The sequence below is a fragment of the Schistocerca serialis genome, chromosome 7 (assembly GCF_023864345.2).
Source record: "Schistocerca serialis cubense isolate TAMUIC-IGC-003099 chromosome 7, iqSchSeri2.2, whole genome shotgun sequence".
Taxonomy (NCBI): Eukaryota; Metazoa; Arthropoda; class Insecta; order Orthoptera; family Acrididae; genus Schistocerca; species Schistocerca serialis.
The window spans coordinates 630617310-630636945 of NC_064644.1; positions in this window are offsets into that span (position 1 = coordinate 630617310).

Sequence of the window (19636 nt, forward strand, 5' to 3'; positions counted from 1 at the left end):
AACTAGTGTCGCAGGAATAGTACAAAAAATAGTCATTAAGAAGAGTTAGTCTTCTTGTACTTAAGTCGGCATTGTGCCTTTTCTATTTAATTCCGATGCAATTTCTGTGTTTCATCGTCAATAAGAAGGTCCAAGGGGTACACTAAACCTGGAGTGAAGCATCGGAATCTATAACTAGTGTCACAGGAATGGTTCAAAATATTGTCAATAGGAAGAGACAGTCTTCTTGTTGTTAACTCGGCATTGTGCCTTTTCTGTTTAATTCCGATGCAATTTCTGTGTTTCATCGTCAATAAGAAGGTCAGAGGGATACGGTAAACCTGAAGTGAAGCATCGGAATCTATAACTAGTGTCCCAGGAATTGTTCAAAACATAGTCAGTAAGAAAAGTTAGTCTTCTTGTCCTAATGTAGGCATTGTGCCCTTTGTATTTAATTCCGATGCAATTTCTGAGTTTCATCGTCAATAAGAATGTCCAAGGGATACAGTAAACCTGGAGTGTAGAATCGGAATCTACAACTAGTGTCACAGGAATGGTTCAAAACGTAGACAGTAAGAAGAGTCAGTCTTCATGTACCTAAGTCGACATTGAGCCTTTAGTATTTAATTCCGATGCAATTTCTGTGTTTCATCGTCAACAAGAAGGTCCAAGGGATACAGTAAGCCTGAAGTGAAGCATCGGAATCTATAACTAGTGTCACAGGATTGGTTCAAAACATAGTCAGTAAGAAGAGTCAGTCTTCATGTACTTAAGGCGGCATTGTGCCTTTTGTATTTAATTCCGATGCAATTTATGTGTTTCATCGTCAATGAGAAGGTCCAAGGGATAGAGTAAACCTGAAGTAAAGCATCGGTATCCATTACTAGTGTCACAGGAATGGTTCAACACATAGTCAGTAAGAAGAGTCAGTCTTCTTGTCCTTAAGGCGGAATTGTGCCTTTTGTATTTAATTCCGATGCAATTTCTGTGTTTCATCGTCAATAAGTAGGTCCAAGGGATACAGTAAACCTGGAAGTAGCATCGGAATCTATAACTAGTGTCACAGGAATGGTTCAAAACATAGTCAGTAAGAAGAAACAGTCTTCATATACTTAAGTCGGCATTGTGCCTTTTGTATTTAATTCCGATGCAATTTCTGAGTTTCATCGTCAATAAAAAGGTCCAAGGGAAACAGTAAACCTGAAGTGAAGCATTGGAATCTATAACTAGTGTCAATGGGATGGTTCAAAGCATTGACAGTAAGAAGAGTCAGTCTCCTTGTACTTAAGTCGGCATGTTGCCTTTTGTATTTAATTCCGGTGCAATTTCTGTGTTTCATCGTCAATACGTAGGTCAGAGGGATACAGTAAACCTGAAGTGAAGCATCGGAATCTATAACTAGTGTCACAGGAATGTTTCAAAACATAGTCAGTAATAAGAGTCAGTCTTCTTGTCCTTCAGGCGGCGTTGTGCCTTTTGTATTTGATTTTGATGCAATTTCTGTGTTTCATCGTCAATAAGAAGGTCCAAGAGATACAGTAAACCTGGAGTGAAGCATCGGAATCTATAACTAGTGTCGCAGGAGTGGTTCAAACATAGACAGTAAGAATATACAGTCTTCTTGTACTTAAGTCGGCATTGTGCCTTTTGTATTTAATTCCGATGCAATTTCTGTGTTTCATCGTCAATAAGAAGGTCCAAGGAATACAGCAAAACCTGGAGTGAAGCATCGGAATCTATAACTAGTGTCACAGGAATGGTTCAAGACATAGTCAGTAAGAAGAGTCGGTCTTCATGTACTTAAGTCGGCATTATGCCTTTTGTATTTAATTCCGGAGCAATTTCTGTGTTTCAACGTCAATAAGAGGGTCAGAGAGATACAGTAAACCTGATGTGAAGCATCGGAATCTATAACTAGTGTCGCAGGAGTGGTTCAAACATAGACAGTAAGAATATACAGTCTTCTTGTACTTAAGTCGGCATTGTGCATTTTCTATTTAATTCCGATGCAATATCTGTGTTTCATCGTCAATAAGAAGGTCCAAAGGGTACAGTAAACCTGGAGTGAAGCATCGGAAGCTATAACTAGTGTCACAGGAATGGTTCAAAAAATTGTCAGTAAGAAGAGTCAGTCTTCTCGTAGTTAAGTCGGCATTGTGCCTTTTCTATTTAATTCCGATGCAAATTCTGTGTTTCATCGTCAATAAGATCAGAGGGATACAGTAAACCTGAAGTGAAGCATCGGAATCTATAACTAGTGTCCCAGGAATGGTTCAAAACGTAGTCAGTAAGAAAAGTTAGTCTTCTTGTCCTTAAGTAGACATTGTGCCTTTTGTATTTAATTCCGATGCAATTTCTGTGTTTCCTCGTCAATAACATAGTTTAAGGGATACAGTAAACCTGGAGTGTAGCATCGGAATCTATAACTAGTGTCACAGGAATGGTTCAAAACATAGTCAGGAAGAAGAGTCAGTCTTCATGTACTTAAGTCGGCACTGTGCCTTTTGTATTTAATTCCGATGCAATTTCTGTGTTTCATCGTGAATAAGAAGGTTAGAGGGATACAGTAACCCTGAAGTGAAGAATCGGAATCTATAATTAGTGTCACAGAATTTGTTCAAAACATAGTCAATAATAAGAGTCAGTCTTCTTGTACTTAAGTCGGCATTGTGCCTTTTGTATTTAATTCCGATGCAATATCTGTATTTCATCGTCAATAAGAAGGTCAGAGGGATACAGTAAACCCGAAGTGAAGCATCGGAATCTGTAACTAGTGTCGCAGGAATAGTTCAAAACTTAGACAGGAAGAAGAGTCAGTCTTCTTGTACTTAGGTTGGCATTTTGCCTTTTTTATTTGATTCCGATGCCATTTCTGTGTTTCATCGTCAATAAGAAGGTCCAAGGGATACAGTAAACATGAAGTGAAGCATCGGAATCTATAACTAGTGTCACAGGATTGCTTCAAAACATAGTCAGTAGGAAGAGTCAATCTTCTTGTAATTAAGTCGGCATTGTGCCTTTTGTATTTAATTCCGATGCAATTTCTGTGTTTCATCGTCAATAAGTAGGTCCAAGGGATACAGTAAACCTGGAAGTAGCATCGGAATCTATAACTAGTGTCACAGGAATGGTTCAAAACATAGAAAGTAGGAAGAGTCAGTCTTCATGTACCTAAGTCGGCATTGTGCCTTTTGTATTTAATTCCAATGCAATTTTGTGTTTCATCGTGAATAAGAAGGTCCAAGGGATACAGTAAACCTGAAGTGAAGCATCGGAATCTATAACTAGTGTCACAGGAATGGTTCAGAACATAGTCAGTAAGAAGAAACAGTCTTCATGTACTTAAGTCGGCATTGTGCCTTTTGTATTTAATTCCGATGCAATTTCTGAGTTTCATCGTCAATAAAAAGGTCCAAGGGAAACAGTAAACCTGAAGTGAAGCATTGGAATCTATAACTAGTGTCAATGGAATGGTTCAAAGCATAGACAGTAAGAAGAGTCAGTCTCCTTGTACTTAAGTCGGCATGTTGCCTTTTGTATTTAATTCCGGTGCAATTTCTGTGTTTCATCGTCAATACGTAGGTCAGAGGGATACAGTAAACCTGAAGTGAAGCATCGGAATCTATAACTAGTGTCACAGGAATGTTTCAAAACATAGTCAGTAATAAGAGTCAGTATTCTTGTCCTTCAGGCGGCGTTGTGCCTTTTGTATTTGATTTTGATGCAATTTCTGTGTTTCATCGTCAATAAGAAGGTCCAAGGGATACAGTAAACCTGGAGTGAAGCATCGGAATCTATAACTAGTGTCACAGGAGTGGTTCAAACATAGACAGTAAGAATATACAGTCTTCTTGTACTTAAGTCGGCATTGTGCCTTTTGTATTTAATTCCGATGCAATTTCTGTGTTTCATCGTCAATAAGAAGGTCCAAGGAATACAGTAAACCTGGAGTGAAGCATCGGAATCTATAACTAGTGTCACAGGAATGGTTCAAGACATAGTCAGTAAGAAGAGTCGGTCTTCATGTACTTAAGTCGGCATTATGCCTTTTGTATTTAATTCCGGAGCAATTTCTGTGTTTCAACGTCAATAAGAAGGTCAGAGGGATACTGTAAACCTGATGTTAAGCATCGGAATCTATAACTTGTGTCACAGGAATGGTTCAAAACATAGACAGTAGGAAGAGTCAGTCTTCTTGTACTTAAGTCGGCATTGTGCCTTTTGTATTTAATTCCGATGCAATTACGGTGTTTCGTCGTCAATAAGAAGGTCCAAGGGATATAGTAAACCTGACGTGAAGAATCGGAAACTATAATTAGTGTCACAGGAATGGTACAAAGCATAGTCAGTAAGAAGAGTTAGTCTTCTTGTACTTAAGTCGGCATTGTGCATTTTCTATTTAATTCCGATGCAATTTCTGTGTTTCACCGTCAATAAGAAGGTCCAAAGGGTACAGTAAACCTGGAGTGAAGCATCGGAAGCTATAACTAGTGTCACAGGAATGGTTCAAAAAATTGTCAGTAAGAAGAGTCAGTCTTGTCGTAGTTAAGTCGGCATTGTGCCTTTTCTATTTAATTCCGATGCAAATTCTGTGTTTCATCGTCAATAAGATCAGAGGGATACAGTAAACCTGAAGTGAAGCATCGGAATCTCTAAGTAGTGTCCCAGGAATGGTTCAAAACGTAGACATTAGGAAGAGTCAGTCTTCTTGTACTTAAGTCGGCATTGTGCCTTTTGTATTTAATTCCGATGCAATTACGGTGTTTCGTCGTCAATAAGAAGGTCCAAGGGATATAGTAAACCTGACGTGAAGCATCGGAATCTATAATTAGTGTCACAGGAATGGTACAAAGCATAGTCAGTAAGAAGAATCAGTCTTCATGTACCTAAGTCGACATTGAGCCTTTAGTATTTAATTCCGATGCAATTTCTGTGTTTCGTCGTCAACAAGAAGGTCCAAGGGATGCAGTAAACCTGAAGTGAAGCATCGGAATCTATAACTAGTGTCACAGGAATGGTTCAAAACATAGTCAGTAAGAAGAGTCAGTCTTCATGTACTTAAGTCGGCACTGTGCCTTTTGTATTTAATTCCGATGCAATTTCTGTGTTTCATCGTCAATGAGAAGGTCCAAGGGGTACAGGAAACCTGAAGTGAAGCATCGGAATCCATTACTAGTGTCACAGGAATGGTTCAAAGCATAGTCAGTAAGAGGAGTCAGTCTTCTTGTCCTTAAGGCGGAATTGTGCCTTTTGTATTTAATTCCGATGCAATATCTGTGTTTCATCGTCAATAAGAAGGTCCAAGGGTACAGTAAACCTGGAGTGTAGCATCGGAATCTATAACAAGTGCCACAGATATGGTTGAAAACATAGACAGTAAGAAGATACAGTCTTCTTGTACTTAAGTCGGCATTGTGCTTTTGTATATAATTCCGATGCAATTTCTGTGTTTCATCGTCATTAAGAAGGTCCAAGGGATACAGTAAACCTCAAGTGAAGCATCGGAATCTATAACTAGTGTCACAGGAATGGTTCAAAACATAGTCACTAAGTAGAGTCGGTCTTCATGTACTGAAGTCGGCATTGTGCCTTTTGTATTTAATCCCGGTGTAATTTCTGTGTTTCATCGTCAATAAGAAGGTCAGAGGGATACAGTAAACCTGGAAGTAGCATCGGAATCTATAACTAGTGTCACAGGAATGGGTGAAAACATAGAAAGTAAGAAGAGGCAGTCTTCATGTACCTAAGTCGGCATTGTACCTTTTGTATTTAATTCCAATGCAATTTCTGTGTTTCCTCGTCAATAACAAAGTTTAAGGGATACAGTAAACCTGGAGTGTAGCATCGGAATCTATAACTAGTGTCACACGAATGGTTCAAAACATAGACGGTAAGAAGAGTCAGTCTTCATGTACCTAAGTCGACATTGAGCCTTTAGTATTTAATTCCGATGCAATTTCTGTGTTTCATCGTCAACAAGAAGGTCCATGGGATGCAGTAAACCTGAAGTGAAGCCTCGGAATCTATAACTAGTGTCACAGGAATGGTTCATAACATAGTCAGTAAGAAGAGTCAGTCATCATGTACTTCAGTCGGCACTGTGCCTTTTGTATTTAATTCCGATGCAATTTCTGTGTTTCATCGTCAATGAGAAGGTCCAAGGGATACAGTAATCCTGAAGTGAAGCGTCGGAATCCATTACTAGTGTCACAGGAATGGTTCAAAGCATAGTCAGTAAGAGGAGTCAGTCTTCTTGTCCTTAAGGCGGAATTGTGCCTTTCGTATTTAATTCCGATAGAATATCTGTGTTTCATCGTCAATAAGAAGGTCCAAGGGTACAGTACACCTGGAGTGTAGCATCGGAATCTACAACTAGTGTCACAGGAATGGTTCAAAACGTAGACAGTAAGAAGAGTCAGTCTTCATGTACCTAAGTCGACATTGAGGCTTTAGTATTTAATTCCGATGCAATTTCTGTGTTTCATCGTCAACAAGAAGATCCAAGGGATACAGTAAGCCTGAAGTGAAGCATCGGAATCTATAACTAGTGTCACAGGAATGGTTCAAAACATAGTCAGTAAGAAGAGTCAGTCTTCATGTACTTAAGTCGGCATTGTGCCTTTTGTATTTAATTCCGATGCAATTTATGTGTTTCATCGTCAATGAGAAGGTCCAAGGGATAGAGTAAACCTGAAGTAAAGCATCGGAATCCATTACTAGTGTCACAGGAATGGTTCAACACATAGTCAGTAAGAAGAGTCAGTCTTCTTGACCTTAAGGCGGAATTGTGCCTTTTGTATTTAATTCCGATGCAATTTCTGTGTTTCATCGTGAATAAGAAGGTTAGAGGGATACAGTAACCCTGAAGTGAAGAATCGGAATCTACAACTAGTGTCACAGGATTGCTTCAAAACATAGTCAGTAAGAAGAGTCAATCTTCTTGTCCTTCAGTCGGCATTGTGCTTTTTGTATTTAATTCCGATGTTGTTTCTGTGTTTCATCGTCAATAAGAAGGTCCAAATGATACAGTAAACATGAAGTGAAGCATCGGAATCTATAACTAGTGTCACAGGATTGCTTCAAAACATAGTCAGTAAGAAGAGTCAATCTTCTTGTCCTTCAGTCGGCATTGTGCTTTTTGTATTTAATTCCGATGCAATTTCTGTGTTTCATCGTCAATAAGTAGGTCCACGGGATACAGTAAACCTGGAAGTAGCATCGGAATCTATAACTAGTGTCACAGGAATGGTTCAAAACATAGAAAGTAAGAAGAGTCAGTCTTCATGTACCTAAGTCGGCATTGTGCCTTTTGTATTTAATTCCGATGCAATTTCTGTGTTTCATCGTCAATAAGAAGGTCCAAGGGATACAGTAAACCTGAAGTGAAGCATCGGAATCTATAACTAGTGTCACAGGAATGGTTCAAAACATAGTCAGTAAGAAGAAACAGTCTTCATGTACTTAAGTCGGCATTGTGCCTTTTGTATTTAATTCCGATGCAATTTCTGTGTTTCATCGTCAATAAAAAGGTCCAAGGGAAACAGTAAACCTGAAGTGAAGCATTGGAATCTATAACTAGTGTCAATGGAATGGTTCAAAGCATAGACAGTAAGAAGAGTCAGTCTCCTTGCACTTAAGTCGGCATTGTGCCTTTTGTATTTAATTCCGGTGCAATTTCTGTGTTTCATCGACAATACGAAGGTCAGAGGGATATTGTAAACCTGAAGTGAAGCATCGGAATCTATAACTAGTGTCACAGGAATGGTTCAAAACATAATCAGTAATAAGAGTCAGTCTTCTTGTCCTTCAGGCGGCGTTGTGCCTTTTGTATTTGATTCCGATGCAATTTCTGTGTTTCATCGTCAATAAGAAGGTCCAAGGGATACAGTAAACCTGAAGTGAAGCATCGGAATCTATAACTAGTGTCACAGGAATGGTTCAAACATAGACAGTAAGAAGATACAGTCTTCTTGTACTTAAGTTGGCATTGTGCCTTTTGTATTTAATTCCGATGCAATTTCTGTGTTTCATCGTCAATAAGAAGGTCCAAGGGGTACACTAAACCTGGAGTGAAGCATCGGAATCTATAACTAGTGTCACAGGAATGGTTCAAAAAATTGTCAGTAAGAAGAGTCAGTCTTCTTGTAGTTAAGTAGGCATTGTGCCTTTTCTATTTAATTCCGATGCTATTTCTGTGTTTCATCGTCAATGAGAAAGTTTAAGGGAAACAGTAAACCTGGAGTGTAGCATCGGAATCTATAACTAGTGTCACAGGAATGGTTAAAAACATAGACAGTAAGAAGAGTCAGTCTTCATGTACCTAAGTCGACATTGAGCCTTTAGTATTTAATTCCGATGCAATTTCTGTGATTCATCGTCAACAAGAAGGTCCAAGGGATACAGTAAACCTGAAGTGAATCATCGGAATCTATAACTAGTGTCACAGGAATGGTTCAAAGCATAGTCAGTAAGAAGAGTCAGTCTTCATGTACTTAAGTCGGCACTGTGCCTATTGTATTTAATTCCGATGCAATTTCTGTGTTTCATCGTCAGTGAGAAGGTCCAAGGGATACAGTAAACCTGAAGTGAAGCATCGGAATCTATAACTAGTGTCACAGGAATGGTTCAAACATAGACAGTAAGAAGATACAGTCTTCTTGTACTTAAGTTGGCATTGTGCCTTTTGTATTTAATTCCGATGCAATTTCTGTGTTTCATCGTCAATAAGAAGGTCCAAGGGATACAGTAAACCTGAAGTGAAGCATCGGAATCTATAACTAGTGTCTCAGGAATGGTTCAAAACATAGTCACTATTTAGAGTCGGTCTTCATGTACTTAAGTCGGCATTGTGCCTTCTGTATTTAATCCCGGTGCAATTTCTGTGTTTCATCGTCAATAAGAAGGTCAGAGGGATACAGTAAACCTGGAAGTAGCATCGAAATCTATAACTAGTGTCACAGGAATGGTTTAAAACATAGAAAGTAAGAAGAGGCAGTCTTCATGTACCTAAGACGGCAATGTGCCTTTTGTATTTAATTCCAATGCAATTTCTGTGTTTCATCGTCAATAAGAAGGTCCAAGGGATACAGTAAACCTGAAGTGAAGCATCGGAATCTATAACTAATGTCACAGGAATGGTTCAAAGCATAGTCAGTAAGAAGAAACAGTCTTCATGTAGTTAAGTCGGCATTGTGACTTTTGTATTTCATTCCAATGCAATTTCTGTGTTTCATCGTCAATAAGAAGGTCCAAGGGATACAGTAAACCTGAAGTGAAGCATCGGAATCTATAACTAATGTCACAGGAATGGTTCAAAGCATAGTCAGATGAAGAAACAGTGTTCATGTACTTAAGACGGCATTGTGCCTTTTGTATTTAATTCCGATGCAATTTTTGTGTTTCATCGTCAATAAGAAGGTCCAAGGGATACAGTGAACCAGAAGTGTAGCATCGGAATCTATAACTGGTGTCACAGGAATGGTTCAAAGCATAGTCAGTAAGAAGAGTCAGTCTTCTTGTCCTTAAGTCGGCATTGTGTCTCTTGTATTTAATTCCGATGCAATTTCTGTGTTTCATCGTCGATACGAAGGTCCAAGGGATACAGTAAACCTGAAGTGAAGCATCGGAATCTATAACTAGTGTCACAGGAATGGTTCAAAGCATAGTCAGTAAGAAGAGTCAGTCTTCTTGTCCTTATAGCGGAATTGTGCCTTTTGTATTTAATTCCGATGCAATTTCTGTGTTTCATCGTGAATAAGAAGGTCAGAGGGATACAGTAACCCTGATGTGAAGAATCGGAATCTATAACTAGTTTCACAGAAATGGTTCACAACGTAGTCAATAATAAGAGTCAGTCTTCTTGTACTTAAGTCGGCATTGTGCCTTTTGTATTTATTTCCGATGCAATATCTGTATTTCATCGTCAATAAGAAGGTCAGAGGGATACAGTAAACCCGAAGTGAAGCATCGGAATCTGTAACTAGTGTCGCAGGAATGGTTCAAAACTTAGACAGGAAGAAGAGTCAGTCTTTTTGTACTTGAGTCGGCATTGTACCTTTTGTATTAAAGTCCGATGCAATTTCTGTGATTCATCGTCAATAAGAAGGTCCTAGGGATACAGTAAACCTGAAATCAAGCATCGGAATCTATAACTAGAGTCACAGGAATGGTTCAAAGCATAGACAGTAAGACGAGTCAGTCTTCATGTACTTAGGTCGGCATTGTGCCTTTTCTATTTGATTCCGATGCAATTTCTGTGTTTCATCGTCATTAAGAAGGTCAGGGGGATACAGTAAACCTGCAGTGAAGCGTCGGAATCTATAACTAGTGTCACAGGAATGGTTCAAAACATAGTCAGTAACCAGAGTCAGCCTTTTTGTACTTAAGTCGGCATTGTGCCTTTTGTATTTAATTCCGATGTTATTTCTGTGTTTCATCGTCAATAAGAAGGTCCAAATGATACAGTAAACATGAAGTGAAGCATCGGAATCTATAACTAGTGTCACAGGATTGCTTCAAAACATAGTCAGTGAGAAGAGTCAATCTTCTTGTCCTTAAGTCGGCATTGTGCCTTTTGTATTTAATTCCGATGCAATTTCTGTGTTTCATCGTCAATAAGTAGGTCCAAAGGATACAGTAAACCTGGAAGTAGCATCGGAATCTATAACTAGTGTCACAGGAATGGTTCAAAACATAGAAAGTAAGAAGAGTCAGTCTTCATGTACCTAAGTCGGCATTGTGCCTTTTGTATTTAATTCCAATGCAATTTCTGTGTTTCATCGTCAATAAGAAGGTCCAAGGGATACAGTAAACCTGAAGTGAAGCATCGGAATCTATAACTAGTGTCACAGGAGTGGTTCAAAACATAGTCAGTAAGAAGAAGCAGTCTTCACGTACTTAAGTCGGCATTGTGCCTCTTGTATTTAATTCCGATGCAATTTCTGTGTTTCATCGTCAATAAAAAGGTCCAAGGGAAACAGTAAACCTGAAGTGAGGCATTGGAATCTATACCTAGTGTCAATGGAATGGTTCAAAGTATAGACAGTAAGAAGAGTCAGTCTCCTTGTACTTAAGTCGGCATTGTGCCTTTTGTATTTAATTCCGGTGCGATTTTGTGTTTCATCGTCAATACGAAGGCAAGAGGGATACAGTAAACCTGAAGTGAAGCATCGGAATCTATTACTAGTGTCACAGGAATGGTTCAAAACATAGTCAGTAACAAGAGTCAGTCTTCTTGCCCTTCAGGCGGTGTTGTGCCTTTTGTATTTGATTCCGATGCATTTTCTGTGTTTCATCGTCAATAAGAAGGTCCAAGGGATACAGTAAACCTGGAGTGAAGCATCGGAAGCTATAACTAGTGTCACAGGAATGGTTCAAACATAGACAGTAAGAAGATACAGTCTTCTTGTACTTAAGTCGGCATTGTGCCTTTTGTATTTAATTCCGATGCAATTTCTGTGTTTCATCGTCAATAAGAAGGTCCAAGGGATACAGTAAACCTGAAGTGAAGCATCAGAATCTATAACTAGTGTCACAGGAATGGTTCAAAACATAGTCAGTAAGAAGAGTCGGTCTTCATGTACTTAAGTCGGCATTGTGCCTTTTGTATTTAATTCCGGAGCAATTTCTATGTTTCAACGTCAATAAGAAGGTCAGAGGGATACAGTAAACCTGAAGTGAAGCATCGGAATCTATAACTAGTGTCACCGGAAAGGTTCAAAACATAGACAGTTGGAAGAGTCAGTCTTCTTGTACTTAAGTCGGCATTGTGCCTTTTGTATGTAATTCCGATGCAATTACGGTGTTTCGTCGTCAATAAGAAGGTCCAAGGGATACAGTAAACCTGACGTGAAGCATCGGAATCTATAATTAGTGTCACAGGAATGGTACAAAACATAGTCAGTAAGAAGAGTTAGTCTTCTTTTACTTAAGTCGGCATTGTGCCTTTTCTATTTAATTCCGATGCAATTTCTGTGTTTCATCGTCAATAAGAAGGTCCAAGGGGTACACTAAACCTGGAGTGAAGCATCGGAATCTATAACTAGTGTCACAGGAATGGTTCAAAAAATTGTCAGTAAGAAGAGTCAGTCTTCTTGTAGTTATGTCGGTATTGTTCCTTTTCTATTTAATTCCGATGCAATTTGTGTGTTTCATCGTCAACAAGAAGGTCAGAGGGGTACACTAAACCTGGAGTGAAGCATCGGAAGCTATAACTAGTGTCACAGGAATTGTTCAAAACATAGACAGTAAGAAGATACAGTCTTCTTGTACTTAGGTTGGCATTGTGCCTTTTCTATTTGATTCCGATGCAATTTCTGTGTTTCATCGTCAATAAGAAGGTCCAAGGGATACAGTAAACCTGCAGTGAAGCGTCGGAATCTGTAACTAGTGTCACAGGAATGGTTCAAAACATCGTCAGTAACAAGAGTCAGCCTTTTTGTACTTAAGTCGGCATTGTGCCTCTTGTATTTAATTCCGATGTTATTTTGGGGTTTCATCGTCAATAAGAAGGTCCAAATGATACAGTAAACATGAAGTGAAGCATCGGAATCTATAACTAGTGTCACAGGATTGCTTCAAAACATAGTCAGTAAGAAGAGTCAATCTTCTTGTCCTTAAGTCGGCATTGTGCCTTTTGTATTTAATTCCGATGCAATTTCTGTGTTTCATCGTCAATAAGTAGGTCCAAGGGATACAGTAAACGTGGAAGTAGCATCGGAATCTATAACTAGTGTCACAGGAATGGTTCAAAACATAGAAAGTAGGAAGAGTCAGTCTTCATGTACCTAAGTCGGCATTGTGCCTTTTGTATTTAATTCCAATGCAATTTGTGTGTTTCATCGTCAATAAGAAGGTCCAAATGATACAGTAAACATGAAGTGAAGCATCGGAATCTATAACTAGTGTCACAGGATTGCTTTAAAACATAGTCAGTAAGAAGAGTCAATCTTCTTGTCCTTAAGTCGGCTTTGTGCCTTTTGTATTTCATTCCGATGCAATTTCTGTGTTTCATCGTCAATAAGTATGTCCAAGGGATACAGTAAACCTGGAAGTAGCATCGGAATCAATAACTAGTGTCACAGGAATGGTTCAAAACATAGAAAGTAGGAAGAGTCAGTCTTCATGTACTTAAGTCGGCATTGTGCCTTTTGTATTTAATTCCGATGCAATTTCTGAGTTTCATCGTCAATAAAAAGGTCCAAGGGAAACAGTAAACCCGAAGTGAAGCATCGGAATCTGTAACTAGTGTCGCAGGAATGGTTCAAAACTTAGACAGGAAGAAGAGTCAGTCGTCTTGAACTTGAGTCGGCATTATGCCTTTTGTATTTAATTCCGGAGCAATTTCTGTGTTTCATCGTGAATAAGAAGGTTAGAGGGATACAGTAACCCTGAAGTGAAGAATCGGAATCTATAACTAGTGTCACAGAATTTGTTCAAAACATAGTCAATAATAAGAGTCAGTCTTCTTGTTCTTAAGTCGGCATTGTGCCTTTTGTATTTAATTCCGATGCAATATCTGTATTACATCGTCAATAAGAAGGTCCAAGGGATACAGTAAACCCGAAGTGAGCATCGGAATCTGTAACTAGTGTCGCAGGAATGGTTCAAAACTTAGACAGGAAGAAGAGTCAGTCGTCTTGTACTTGAGTCGGCATTGTGCCTTTTGTATTTAAGTCCGATGCAATTTCTGTGTTTCATCGTCAATGAGAAGGTCCTAGGGATACAGTAAACCTGCAGTCAAGCATCGGAATCTATGACTAGTGTCACACGAATTGTTCAAAACATAGACAGTAAGAAGATACAGTCTTCTTTTACTTAGGTTGGCATTGTGCCTTTTCTATTTGATTCCGATGCAATTTCTGTGTTTCATCGTCAATAAGAGGGTCCAAGGGATACAGTAAACCTGCAGTGAAGCGTCGGAATCTGTAAGTAGTGTCACAGGAATGGTTCAAAACATCGTCAGTAACAAGAGTCAGCCTTTTTGTACTTAAGTCGGCATTGTGCCTTTTGTATTTAATTCCGATGTTATTTCTGTGTTTCATCGTCAATAAGAAGGTCCAAATGATTAAGTAAACATGAAGTGAAGCATCGGTATCTATAACTAGTGTCACAGGATTGCTTCAAAACTTAGTCAGTAAGAAGAGTCAATCTTCTTGTCCTTAAGTCGGCATTGTGCCTTTTGTATTTAATTCCGATGCAATTTCTGTGTTTCATCGTCAATAAGTAGGTCCAAGTTATACAGTAAACGTGGAAGTAGCATCGGAATCTATAACTAGTATCACAGGAATGGTTCAAAACATAGAAAGTAGGAAGAGTCAGTCTTCATGTACCTAAGTCGGCATTGTGCCTTTTGTATTTAATTCCAATGCAATTTGTGTGTTTCATCGTCAGTAAGAAGGTCCAAATGATACAGTAAACATGAAGTGAAGCATCGGAATCTATAACTAGTGTCACAGGATTGCTTCAAAACATAGTCAGTAAGAAGAGTCAATCTTCTTGTCCTTAAGTCGGCATTGTGCCTTTTGTATTTCATTCCGATGCAATTTCTGTGTTTCATCGTCAATAAGTATGTCCAAGGGATACAGTAAACCTGGAAGTAGCATCGGAATCTATAACTAGTGTCACAGGAATGGTTCAAAACATAGAAAGTAGGAAGAGTCAGTCTTCATGTACTTAAGTCGGCATTGTGCGTTTTGTATTTAATTCCGATGCAATTTCTGAGTTTCATCGTCAATAAAAAGGTCCAAGGGAAACAGTAAACCCGAAGTGAAGCATCGGAATCTGTAACTAGTGTCGCAGGAATGGTTCAAAACTTAGACAGGAAGAAGAGTCAGTCGTCTTGAACTTGAGTCGGCATTATGCCTTTTGTATTTAATTCCGGAGCAATTTCTGTGTTTCAACGTCAATAAGAAGGTCAGAGGGATACAGTAAACCTGATGTGAAGCATCGGAATCTATAACTAGTGTCACAGGAATGGTTCAAAACTTAGACAGTAGGAAGAGTCAGTCTTCTTGTACTTAAGTCTGCATTGTGCCTTTTGTATTTAATTCCGATGCAATTACGGTGTTTCGTCGTCAATAAGAAGGTCCAAGGGATACAGTAAACCTGACGTGAAGCATCGGAATCTATAATTAGTGTCACAGGAATGGTACAAAACATAGACAGTAAGAAGAGTTAGTCTTCTTGTACTTAAGTCGGCATTGTGCATTTTCTATTTAATTCCGACGCAATTTCTGTGTTTCATCGTCAATAAGATGGTCCAAAGGGTACAGTAAACCTGAAGTGAAGCATCGGAATCCATTACTAGTGTCACAGGAATGGTTCAAAGCATAGTCAGTAAGAAGAGTCAGTCTTCTTGTCCTTAAGGCGGAATTGTGCCTTTTGTATTTAATTCCGTTGCAATTTCTGTGTTTCATCGACAATAAGAAGGTCCAAGGGTACAGTAAACCTGGAGTGTAGCATCGGAATCTATAACTAGTGTCACAGGAATGGTTGAAAACATAGGCAATAAGATGATACAGTCTTCTTGTACTTAAGTCGGCATTGAGCTTTTGTATTTAATTCCGATGCAATTTCTGTGTTTCATCGTCATTTAGAAGGTCCGAGGGATACAGTAAACCTGAAGTGAAGCATCGGAATCTATAACTAGTGTCACAGGAATGGTTCAAAACATAGTCACTAAGTAGAGTCGGTCTTCATGTACTGAAGTCGGCATTGTGCTTTTTGTATTTAATCCCGGTGTAATTTCTGTGTTTCATCGTCAATAAGAAGGTCAGAGGGATACAGTAAACCTTAAGTGAAGCATCGGAATCTATAACTAGTGTCACAGGAATAGTTCAAAACATAGTCAGTAAGAAGAGTCAGCCTTCTTGTCCTTAAGTCGGCATTGTGCGTTTTCTATTTAATTCCGATGCAATTTCTGTGTTTCATCGTCAATAAGAAGGTCCAAGGGGTTCACTAAACCTGGAGTGAAGCATCGGAATCTATAACTAGTGTCACAGGAATGGTTCAAAAAATTGTCAGTATGAAGAGTCAGTCTTCTTGTAGTTAAGTCGGCATTGTGCCTTATCTATTTAATTCCGATGCAATTTCTGTGTTTCATCGTCAATAAGAAGGTCAGAGGGATACAGTAAACCTGAAATTAAGCATCGGAATCTATAACTACGGTCCCAGGAATGGTTCAAAACATAGTCAGTAAGAAAAGTTAGTTTTCTTGTCCCTAAGTAGGCATTGTGACTTTTTTATTTAATTCCGATGCAATTTCTGTGTTTCATCGTCAATAAGAAAGTTTAAGGGATACAGTAAACCTGGAGTGTAGAATCGGAATCTATAACTAGTGTCACAGGAATGGTTCAAAACATAGCAAGTAAGAAGAGTCAGTCTTCATGTACCTAAGTCGACATTGAGCCTTTAGTATTTAATTCCGATGCAATTTCTGTGTTTCATCGTCAACAAGAAGGTCCAAGGGATACAGTAAACCTGAAGTGAAGCATCGGAATCTATAACTAGTGTCACAAGGAATGGTTCAAAGCATAGTCAGTAAGAAGAGTCAGTTTCTTGTTGTTAAGTCGGCATTGCGGCTTTTCTATAAAATTCCGAAGCAATTTCTGTGTTTCATCGTCAATAAGAAGGTCAGAGGGATACAGTAAACCTGAAGTGAAGCATCGGAATCTATATCTAGTGTCACAGGAAGGGTACAAAACATAGTCAGTAAGAAGAGTTAGTCTTTTTGTACTTAAGTCGGCATTGTGCATTTTCAATTTAATTCCGATGCAATTTCTGTGTTTCATCGTCAATAAGATGGTCCAAAGGGTACAGTAAACCTGGAGTGAAGCATCGGAAGCTATAACTAGTGTCACAGGAATGGTTCAAAAAATTGTCATTAAGAAGAGTCAGTCTTCTTGTAGTTAAGTCGGCATTGTGCCTTTTCTATTTAATTCCGATGCAATTTCTGTGTTTCATCGTCAATAAGAAAGTTTAAGGGATACAGTAAACCTGGAGTGTAGCATCGGAATCTATAACTAGTGTCACAGGAATGGTTCAAAACATAGACAGTAAGAAGAGTCAGTCTTCATGTACCTAAGTCGACATTGAGCCTATAGTATTTACTTCCGATGCAATTTCTGTGTTTCATCGTCAACAAGAAGGTCCAAGGGATACAGTAAACCTGAAGTGAAGCATCGGAATCTATAACTAGTGTCACAGGAATGGTTCAAAAAATTGTCAGTATGAAGAGTCAGTCTTCTTGTAGTTAAGTCGGCACTGTGCCTATTGTATTTAATTCCGATGCAATTTCTGTGTTTCATCGTCAATGAGAAGGTCCAAGGGATACAGTAAACCTGAAGTGAAGCATCGGAATCCATTACTAGTGTCACAGGAATGGTTCAAAACATAGACAGTAGGAAGAGTCAGTCTTCTTGTACTTAAGCCGGCATTGTGCGTTTTTGTATTTAATTCCAATGCAATTTCGGTGATTCATCGTAAATATGAAGGTCCAAGGGATACAGTAAACCTGAAGTGAAGCATCGGAATCTATAACTAGTGTCACAGGAATGGTTCAAAACATAGTCAGTAAGAAGAGTCAGTCTTTTCGTACTTAAGTCGGCATTGTGCCTTTTGTATTTATTTCCGATGTAATTTCTGGGTTTCATCGTCATTAAGAAGGTCCAAAAGATACAGTAAACCTGAAGTGAAGCATCGGAATCTATAACTAGTGTCACAGGAATGGTTCAAAACATAGACGGTAAGAGGAGTCAGTCTTCTTGTACTTAAGTCGGCATTGTGCCTTTTTTATTTAATTCCGATGCAATTTCTGTGTTTCATCGTCAATAAGAAGGTCCAAGGGGTACACTAAACCTGGAGTGAAGCATCGGAATCTATAACTAGTGTCAATGGAATGGTTCAAAGCATAGACAGTAAGAAGAGTCAGTCTCCTTGTACTTAAGTCGGCATTGTGCCTTTTGTATTTAATTCCGGTGCAATTTCTGTGTTTCATCGCCCATACGAAGGTCAGAGGGATACAGTAACCCTGAAGTGAAGCATCGGAATCTATAATTAGTGTCACAGGAATGGTTCAAAACATAGTCAGTAAGAAGAGTCAGTCTTCTTGTCCTTCAGGCGGCGTTGTGCCTTTTGTATTTGATTCCGATGCAATTTCTGTGTTTCATCGTCAATAAGAAGGTCCAAGGGATACAGTAAACCTGGAGTGAAGCATCGGAATCTATAACTAGTGTCACAGGAATGGTTCAGACATAGACAGTAAGAAGATACAGTCTTCTTGTACTTAAGTCGGCATTGTGCTTTTGTATTTAATTCCGATGCAATTTCTGTGTTTCATCGTCAATAAGAAGGTCCAAAGGATACAGTAAACCTGAAGTGAAGCATCGGAATCTACAACTAGTGTCACAGGAATGGTTCAAAACATAGTCAGTAAGAAGAGTCGGTCTTCATGTACTTAAGTCGGCATTGTGCCTTTTGTATTTAATTCCGGAGCAATTTCTGTGTTTCAACGTCAATAAGAAGGTCAAAGGGATACAGTAAACCTGAAGTGAAGCATCGGAATCTATAACTAGTGGCACAGCAATGGTTCAAAACATAGACAGTAGGAAGAGTCAGTCTTCTTGTACTTAAGTCGGCATTGTGCCTTTTGTATTTAATTCCGATGCAATTACGGTGTTTCGTCGTCAATAAGAAGGTCCAAGGGGTACACTAAACCTGGAGTGAAGCATCGGAATCTATAACTAGTGTCACAGGAATGGTTCAAAAAATTGTCAGTAAAAAGAGACAGTCTTCTTGTAGATATCTCGGCATTGTGCCTTTTCTATTTAATTCCGATGCAATTTGTGTGTTTCATCGTCAATAAGAAGGTCAGAGGGATACAGTAAACCTGAAGTGAAGCATCGGAATCTATAACTACTGTCACAGGAATGGTTCAAAGCATAGTCACTAAGTAGAGTCGGTCTTCATGTACTTAAGTCGGCATTGTGCCTTTTGTATTTAATCCCGGTGCAATTTCTGTGTTTCATCGTCAATAAGAAGGTCAGAGGGATACAGTAAACCTGGAAGTAGCATCGGAATCTTTAACTAGTGTCACAGGAATGGTTCAAAACGTAGAGAGTAAGAGGAGGCAGTCTTCATGTACCTAAGTCGGCTTTGTGCCTTTTGTATTTAATTCCAATGCAATTTCTGTGCTTCAACGTCAATAAGAAGGTCCAAGGGATACAGTAAACCTGAAGTGAAGCATCGGAATCTATAACTAGTGTCACAAGAATGGTTCAAAGCATAGTCAGTAAGAAGAGTCAGTCTTCTTGTCTTTAAGGCGGAATTGTGCCTTTTCTAATTAATTCCGATGCAATTTCTGTGTTTCATCGTCAATAAGAAGGTCCAAGGGTACAGTAAACCTGGAGTGTAGCATCGAAATCTATAACTAGTGTCACAGGAATGGTTGAAAACATAGGCAGTAAGATGATACAGTCTTCTTGTACTTAAGTCGGCATTGTGCTTTTGTATTTAATTCCGGTGCAATTTCTGTGTTTCATCGTCATTAAGAAGGTCCAAGGGATACAGTAAACCTGAAGTGAAGCATCGGAATCTATAACTAGTGTCACAGGAATGGTTCAAAACATAGTCAGTAAGAAGAGTCAGTCTTCTTGTCCTT